The 9,435-nt window shown below is 37.8% G+C and overlaps 1 protein-coding gene across 6 annotated transcripts in view; it reads right to left on the reverse strand.

Annotated features, from left to right (window-relative positions):
* Positions 1-8,629, reverse strand: part of LOC150089020 (uncharacterized) — a 291,242-nt gene extending 282,613 nt beyond the window's left edge. For all 6 annotated transcript variants that reach the window (XM_090371014.1, XM_090371013.1, XM_090371012.1 and 3 more), the window contains exon 1: positions 8,518-8,629. The gene's annotated coding sequence lies outside the window, so the exon portion shown is untranslated. The remainder of the gene's footprint in view (positions 1-8,517) is intronic.
* Positions 8,630-9,435: the final 806 nt, after the last annotated feature.

Below are 9,435 nucleotides of genomic sequence, written 5' to 3' on the forward strand. Positions count from 1 at the left end.
ATTTACGTTTTTTTCTCCACGGGTACGGATTTAGCACGGACTGATGCCGACCTACTGACGCTCTTTAGATTTTAGGAAGTGCAAGCAGTAGCTAACCCGCCAACTAAAGGTGGTTGACTACTGCCAAGCTAAGTTCGCCCCAGTTTGCATTAGACGGCCCAGCGCGGATATTATTGAATTACATCATTGCAAACATGGCGGCGTCAGCAAAACATACGGAGTGATCTTCAACTGCGTTAAGAGCAATTCATCTTTCTTCGATGTCAAAAATGAATTTTGCATCATAGTGAATATTTTTTTCAGTTTACTATTTGTAACATAGAATAAAATTCTAATGATAACACTGCATTTGTATATTTTACTTTTAGGAAGTGAATCAAGGTCCGACCCGGCGGAAATTTGAAAAAAATATTAAAGGCCCGCCATAGCAAATAATTTAAATAATATAAAATGTTTAATATGTATGAACACGGCGGCCTTTTAATATTCTTTAAGTATGCGATGGACCTTAAGTAACTTCCTTTCATTTATCAAAAATCAGTATTACAACCACTAGCAAAATATTGCACTGTAGCCATATTGAAATAAGTGTTGAAATTTCCTATAAAAATAATTGCAACTAAAAATAACCGCGCCCCACAGGTTGTGAACCCGGGTTATAGGGTAGATGCCATCAACCACACGAGCTTTTCTGGCCTGTGGGCTGGAAAGGCTTTTATTAAATAAACATGTGAAATTTCATCATTAATTACATTTTTTTTTCAACTTCACTCCCATAATTTCTTATTGACGTAAAGGGTTTTTCTTCTGTAAAATATTGATGCAAAATAACTGTCGAGTTCATCTGCAACTTCAGCTGGAGTATCTAATACTGTCCCACGTCCATTACATAAGGGTCTGATCTTGTTTGTTCTTCTCTTCTTTGCATTTATATATGTGAAGAATTCCTTATCTTCCCCTTCTTTGCTAGTGATTTTTCATAATCTGCCTTACCAGCCTAACCTCTTCTGTGGCACTATTACAGATCAATGAGCTGTTATAGGCTTAATTACCTTTCACTGCTCTAACTTTTCCATGCAGTCTTCTGCTCAAGTAATCTGGCAACTTCATTATTCATCCAACTCTGAGATATCTACCTAGTTAGAGGCCATGTAGCATCTCAATCCGTCGTAATTTACTTTCCAACTACCTCGCTCTTCATCGACCAAGGTAGAACTCCGTGATCACTTCCTGCTACTGGTTCCTGTACCGTCAGTCCTATTATGTCATCTGGTTCATGGATGATGAGGTCTAGAGTATTCTTTTCTCTATACTTTTTCCCCGATGTGGAGTTTCCTTCCCATTTGCTCCAATCAATTAGAGACAAATTAAAAATCACCCATAAGACACTGATGCTTACTTGTCCAAATCATTTGCATGTAGAGGCTCTCATCAATCTTGACAATCACCTGGCCTGTAGATTACTCCCACTCTCAATTATACCTTTGCTTCCAACTATCTCATGCCATACAGATTCTATACTAGCATGCGAAACGTCTGAATACGGGAAAGCTTTCGTCGCCCTCAGGCTGCTTTTGATAAGAAGCATGATCCCACCACCCCTACTACCTTCCTTATCCTTCCTAATTACTTTATACATACCGTACTGAAACAACATCCCCTATCTCCGGGTGACATCACGTTTCCGTGAGTCCTATTATGTCAGCGTTACTTGTCCTAACCAGCAGTTCGAATTCACTCATTTTATTGACAACACTTCTGACATTACTGTACAAACAATTAAGACTGTTCTTGTATAGTTAACTACCCTGACAGACCCCTGAAAGTTACTTAAGCTCGCTTCCCTGGCATTAGCTGCCCGTTCATTTGAGACGTTTCTGCCCTAAGAACATGTTGCTAATATGTTCTGTTGCAGCAACAAACAAGAACTCTTGAGGTATGTGCAAGCGTTAATTTGAATTGAAGGAATATAATCCTTCAATTCAACTCTAATCCTTTTCTAATTGAAGGAATCGAACTTTTCACTTCACTACCTTCAATACAAAATAATTGAATTGTAGGGATCTCTAATCCTATGTAGGCTTCAAAATTTTCTGTAAAATATTTTTCGAAGTGTGGTAGATATCTAATTGTGAAAAATAACACCATTCTTAACACATTTTTAATATCTGCCATGGAAATATTATACAGGGTGTTGCAAAAATGATGGTCAATAATTTAAAGATGAAGTTCCAGTGAACGTCGGACCGCAAACTAACCGTTTCGAAATAATGCACATTTTCTGTTAAGATCCGCCACTGACTATGGGAGCAATCGGGGAGGGTAGTCTGTATTGCTGAGACCTTGAACAAGCTGGATATGGTAGGGGTACAATAATTGGCGATGTAAAATTCGCCACACACTGCTATGACTCAATACACGCTCTTGCGTGTACTGAGTCACGCAATTACGAAATTCTCGGATTTTGTTCTATTTCACCCTTTCCTCAACATCAGGTGTTATGCTTCTGGGCCTACCTGCTCGAATTCCATGTGCAATGCGCACATGTTTTCTAAGGCGTTGATGTACCCTTATGAATGTGCGCCTGTTGGGCTACCTTTAGCGAGGAAGTGCTTCTTGGTACACGCGTGCAGCCTCGAGTGCACTGCTGTTGGCTTTACCATACATGAAATGCATGCCCTCATACTCTTCGTTGCTGCAACCTCTTTCCATGTTGATTATCCTTTGACCAGTACTAGTATGTCTGCTACGTCTCAGAGCATTGAGAAAGGGAAGAAATGAGCATAACCTAACCTGAACAAACAAGTTAGTGGGGGATCCCAACTCTTTACAGTTCACCTTGTCAGTGGTGGATCGATCCCAACTAGAAATGTGCAATATCTCGAAAACGATTCACTTAAGGACCCATGTTTACTAGGCTTTTTTTGCATATTGTAGTCTGTACAGTTCACCTTTAAATTATTGATCATCACTTTTGAAACACCCTGTACAAACTATTACATCGTCCGCGACACCCCTGGTAAATTATGGCACCTCCCTAGGGTGTCGCGAAGCAGTTTGAGAACTGCTGATCTATACGGTCTATAGGGTTAAAAGGTGAAGTGATTTTATTATCTCGTTGCATAAGGCAATAGTCAGCGACATCTTTAGTATTGCATACAGGTCTGGAGGCCCCATTTCAGAACGAACGAGGAGCTGCTGGAAAGGATGCAGAGAAGGGCAACGAGATTGGTGAAGGAACCAAAAGGGTGGTCTTACCAAGAGAGGCTCAGTTCTGCAAACTGCAGCGGATGGAGACTAGGCACCCGCGAGGTGATCTGAGTGAGGTGTTTAAGGCTTTGAATGGATTGAGTAAACTCTCAATGTTGATTACATTCTATCTTAAGTACACACACAAGGAGCATGAATTCAAACTGAGGTAGGATAATTGAAGTTTGCCTTCAGTCAGCGGGTGGTTGATTGTTGAAACAAACTTTCATCTGTTGTGGAAGCGAAAAGTTTGAATAAATTCAAGGAAGGACTAGAGTAAATACTGGAGGGGATGGACAGCTGATGCTTTATAAGCTTGCTTTCTTGCAACATTTGCCTCTACTACTATTAATAATAATAATAAATAAATAAATAAATAAATAAAAAAAAAAAAAAAAAAAAACTTTGCTTTACACTAGTACGCTGAAATGATCGCACGTTACAATGCTGTTATCTCGTCTTCCTCTTTTGCAAACTAGACTAGCGACATCTGACGGCGAAATCGTTAACGAAATCAGATTTCTTAAATTTCATGAATTAAGTAGTGAAATGAATACTGTAGTGAAATAAATCGCGCAACTGCCAACGAAATGAAAGAAATTTATTAAAATACACCGGGGGGGGGGGGGAAATACAGCATAATGAAAGCTATAATAGATGAAAATAAAGCGTTAAGAATATACGATAAGAGTGTACCGATGAATAATGAAAGTAATAAAAAAAAATTTCTGCCGCAAAAATTCAAGCGTATCATCCTACTTCAAGGTCTGCTGACGGCCGATATTTTCCTCTCTTACCTCCCCCATCTTGATTTTTCCCCACCCACGTTGATCTGTTGACAGCACATGTATCACGTTTTCCAGTCTTCTGGAATATATAATGATGGTTTGTTTCAGGATTTATTGGGCACATCGGCAACTATGGCCATAGTGCGCCACATAATGATGGTATGCCATGTTGATTAAGCAGCATATCGTTCCAAAACTTAGTGTATGTTTTTACTATTCGTCATCATCGCTTTCATTTCTATTTAAATTGTAGCTTTTATGCTGCAATGTAATCTTTTAATCCTTTATTCTAGAAAAGCTTACGTTATACTGCACGGAGAACAACTTAACTACTGCAACGATAATACTGAGAAAGTTGTAAAATCAAATCCCAAGGAAGTTCCTCCATCGTATACTCGGCGAGTTAGCGGCTATGCATAGGTCCTATAAATCAGATAAGACACCATGTGCCTTCGTGGCTGCCAATTCTTACATTGCATGGAAAATGTCCGACCGAATCGTAATACCTTCCTTGAGTTCAAAACTTGTTCTGAACCACTTTCGGCTCCTCTCCTTTCCCTTAAACGTAACCCCTAGATTTGTTTCTAAAATCTTAGGAGTATTAAACTTCAGTTACCATTTTCTGTATCCACATCTTTTTCTGAAGTAAGATGGCCTGGCTCCATTTGTTAATCACCCTTCCAACTCTCAAGTCATCAGCAAACTGTCAGAAAGGACAGCAGGCACTGTAAATAATTTAAGAATGGCATATTCTTAATTTTCTGTTTTTAGAGACATTCGGAATTTTCAAATGATTTCTGGGGTAACCGACGTTCACCTTTACAGACCAAAATATGCGCATATTTCGTAATCAATTTCCTGTAAGCAATAGGATATCCCACGATTTTGGATAGGGGGCAGTATATCAAGTGAAGTAAAAACTCGTTCGTATTAATTTCTGAATTTTAATCCTTTATTTTCCATCCCTAAAAAATATGCCCAATTAGGTTGCAATTTAATTAAGATACTGAAAGCAAAGCTTTTCACTACCCCTGAAATGTAAGTGTAAAATGAAACTTTAAAAATATAGAATTAAATTTTTAGTAATGGCCATTCATATACGACGTGAATATTACGATAGTTTATTCAGTTACTAACTAAATTCCTATACATTAAAAGGTGACGTTTCGGGAATCTTGATGGAACCCATCGTCAGATCATGTACAGTATTGGCTATTATCGGCCTCCTGCTTGCCGGGTGTCTCGATCTCCTGTACATTCTAGGAATGATCGCCTTACTGATGATCAAAGTGGCCAGAAACAACTAAACAAACTGCACAACATTATACAAACTTCCGGTCATTTTCAGCGTTTTGTATTATCAGTTTTGCACGGTGGAGATGAAGTAAGGTTTTGGACTGCCCTACGTAAGTTACTATTCTTGTAGAGATGAAATCCTTTATTCCACACTCCACCTTAAAATCTCGTCGTTTATCTAAACCTTGGTATTCCCATGAATAGGCTAAGACTAAGATAAAAATGTTGCAATCACAATTGATCAGTCCAAACTTAATTTCTGAACAGACAGAGAAAACATGCTTTTTGTCCAAATCGTAGCCAACATTCCGGTCTCTTGCCAAAGCTACTGGCCGCAACTTTTTCCCACCTCTGTCAAAACAAGATTATTCTATTGCCGTTTCAACCAAAGAAAGCGGATCTGCCAGTGTCCTACTTTTAAGTAGTGCATTGATAATCTTGGTGAGCCACCATTCCCAGTACACTCCCATGATGGATGTCAGAATTTTGAACAATCTTGATGCTAAGAAAGCTCCAGGTCCTGATGGTATTTCTCCACTTGTTCTCAAAACCTATGCTCACTCCTGTTGTTGCTTTTTTTTTTTTTTTTTTCACTTTCTTATTCCAAAAGGTGTTTTCCCTTCTGCATGGAAATTTGCTGATATTCAGCCACTTCCTGAAAAGTGGTGACAAATCCTTCCTATCTAATTATTGTTCCATTAGTACTTCTACTCTTTCTAAAGTAATGGAGAAATTAATTAAACGCTAACTCTTAAACTATCTAGAAACTTCCATCTGATCAATGATCGTCACTACTGGATTTGTAACTGTCGATCCACTGGCTTATTTTATTCATCCATGGACAAATAAAATGGAAAAGTTTAAACTCAAGCAGTTGCTCTTGACAGTTCAAAAACCTTTTGATCGTGTCTGGCATAAAGTCCTTCTAAATAAGCTTCAACCTTATGATCTGCCAACTGTTTTTGTAATTTATTATCCCGAAACGTCATCTTGATGTATAGGAGTTTAGTTAATAACTGAACTATGAAATATTTAAGGGCAAAGGCCTCGTGCTACGAGGTAGAATGACTAAACTATAGGTTAGTAACTGAATAAACTATCTTAATATTCACGTGGTATAACAGTAAATCATTACTAAAAGTATGTCTATGGAAAAATCACTACTTGCTGTCCTTCCCCAACTATATTAGATTTAAAAATATGGTAAAAAATACAACGTACGGAACTTAAGATTAGTAATAAAATACAGTATACAGAGATGTGTCCATTTATCAACTAAAGGGGCACATCCTTCCAAAACCTTAATATATTTATCTTATCGCTTTTAGTACTTTTATCACAAAATAACCTGTACAGTATATACACAATTTATCTGTACAGTATATATTTTACTACTATTAAGTTTCGGTACACCGTACACTAGACTATTGAAATAAAGGAACACTGAGATCGGATGTTTACATACAGAGCAGCTGTCTTGCAGTTACCCCAGGGGCTCACATCTGGTGAATATAGGCTTGGCACACCCAGCGCCCTGAGCTGGATATTATCATTATTCTCTTCTTGGTGATTCCCTTCTCTCTCTCTCTGCTGGTGCAGCATTAGCCTCGGGTTTCCTTGCACCCGAGCTAATAATAATAGTATCGGAAAAAGAAAACTGATACGTGATTACTGTATTTGTTTACATTCGCCATTTTTTTCAAATGTGAATTCTCTACTAATCATGGATTATACAGCTGTTTTACATTTATTTTAAATTAAAAACCCCTCAACTATGGCTCTTAAAGTTAGTAAACCTCATACAGAGATAAGAAAAGAAGAACAACATTAAAGCTTTGTGACAAACTTGATATTATCCAAACTATTAACATTAGGTCACCCGGAATTTAATACACCCTGTGTATTGTCTGTAAATTTCGCGTGTTCTCTGCTCGATTTGTCTGTTTTACTGGACGAAAAACCCGTTTTTTGGGGAAAAACTTGCTATCTACGCCGAGACCCACTAACTCAGCTACGAAGTGAAAACAGCCGATAAAAGGTCATCGGCGGGATTCGAACCCAGGCCTTTTCACCTGGCGAGGCGGTGACGATACCACTGTACTATCGCGCAGACTAAACTTGACACTTTATTATTTTATTTATTTAACATACTTTTTTTCTTCTCTTTGGAAGAGGCCCCCAGAGGTTCCTGACCCACCTGCTGATAACACCAGGTGGGTCAGTCTCGTTCGAGACGGTACGTGTTTTACTGGGACTGGCCCACCTTCCCATGGTGTGGACGAGTACCCAGAATCATCTGTCCGGGTGAGTGATGCTCCTGGGTAGCCAAGAGGCCAGAACATAACAAACACACAAACTACGTCATACACATCTGGCCCATTTGTAGTGATACTGTTCTTCACAGAGATACGAGACTGAGTTGAACAAAAGTTGCCACCTTTACATATACACATGTCCATAATAAAGAAAATAGAACGGGACGTAAGCAGGGGTGTAATTAATGGCAGTGGATCGTCAACATGTGTGTGTGTATATATATATATATATATATATATTTTTATATGCAGTTAATAAAATCGCATGTTTAATCTGTTTCTTATTTAGCCTCATTATTTCTGCATTAAATATACAACTTCAAATAACAGGAAAAATCGACATAACGGCACCTTCAATCCCCGAAGGTGCCGTTATTCTGAAAGTTTACTGTATTTTTAATGAAGTTTTTTATTTTATACTTTTACGTTTCGTTGGAAGTGAAAAGGTTTCATTCAGTATTCTCATTCCAAACGCGCAAGGCCTTTCATTAGCAAAAAGTTATTAGTTAAAATAGTCTTTGTATTAATCTGGTTGAAGGCACGAGTGAGGTTAACAATTAAAGATTTTTCCCTTTTTTTTCCCCCTTTTAAGACGACAGTTGTTAATCTGTATTGAGTTTCCAGTTAAACTGTTGTAACTCACGTTCAGAATCGGTATACAATCAAGCTAATTGTTCCATAGGAGAATATTTAAATATTTTACATAAAATAAGACATAAAACCGGTTTTATTTGCTGCTGTATCAATTATTAACTGGACAGTTGCGTAACAGTAACTTCGCGTTTGGATTTATGCAATCAGCGGTGATGACACCCAACAGGAGATTTTATATTGATAATAAAAAAAATGTACACAAAGCATCAACTTACGTAGAGATGTTTTTTGGATGTACGCACATGGATATCCGTTTTACTGTCATAACGTACAAATCACTGTAAGATTAGATAACATTTTTTTAGATAAAAAACCTAAATCCATCACCGCTAAGAACGATTTCCGCTGTCTGGGCTTGTACTCCGCAGAACGAAGCGAAAGTACCTCATGAACGGTACTTGCGCGCCAAATCCATATGGGTCGTTCTGATTGGTTAGAAATTAGCACGTGCTGCTTGTTGTACTTTAGGAATGTGTGGTTATTCGTGATTGGCTTCTAAAACGTGACGACACTCAGTTTGCGGTTAACATCTTTTTAAAGTGAATTTATCTGCACCAGCTTTTGTTTTTTCTTTTTTTCCTGAAACTGGTCATTTATTTTATGGTGTCAATTTTGAGACAGAACAAATTGCAGTCACCTTGCAAATACAGTAGATTTTTAAATAAACACAGTAATCGCGTGACTTGCCGTTTTCTTTCTTTTTTTTTTTGTCAGTGCAACACAGCTCCGGCACATCCGATCTCAATGTGCCGTTATTTCGACAGTTACTGTATTGCTTTTCAACCGGGGGGGGGGGGTACATTCTCAAAAAATAAAATAAATAATAATATTAAAAACTATTTGCTCAAAAAAGGAAGCAACATTAAAATGATGTTAAAGAGTCTAGAACCACAGACCTTCTCTGAAGACAAACTTGCCATTATTCATTAAGATTTAAAAATAATAGTAACAAAATATAGTTGAAACTTGGCATTTCTACACTAATTGTAGAACAGTGTACAATTTACCTTTTTCTCGGAGTAGAAAAACTACACAATATACAGAGTGGCCACAAGTCACAACGCGTAAGTTGTCCTCTAATTATTTGTTTTATATATATATATATTTTTTTTTTTTGTTTTGTTTCCTACGCA

Source organism: Mastigoproctus giganteus, chromosome 3, assembly GCF_048544385.1.
Source record: "Mastigoproctus giganteus isolate SK-2022 chromosome 3, ASM4854438v1, whole genome shotgun sequence".
In the NCBI taxonomy this organism is placed as follows: Eukaryota; Metazoa; Arthropoda; class Arachnida; order Uropygi; family Thelyphonidae; genus Mastigoproctus; species Mastigoproctus giganteus.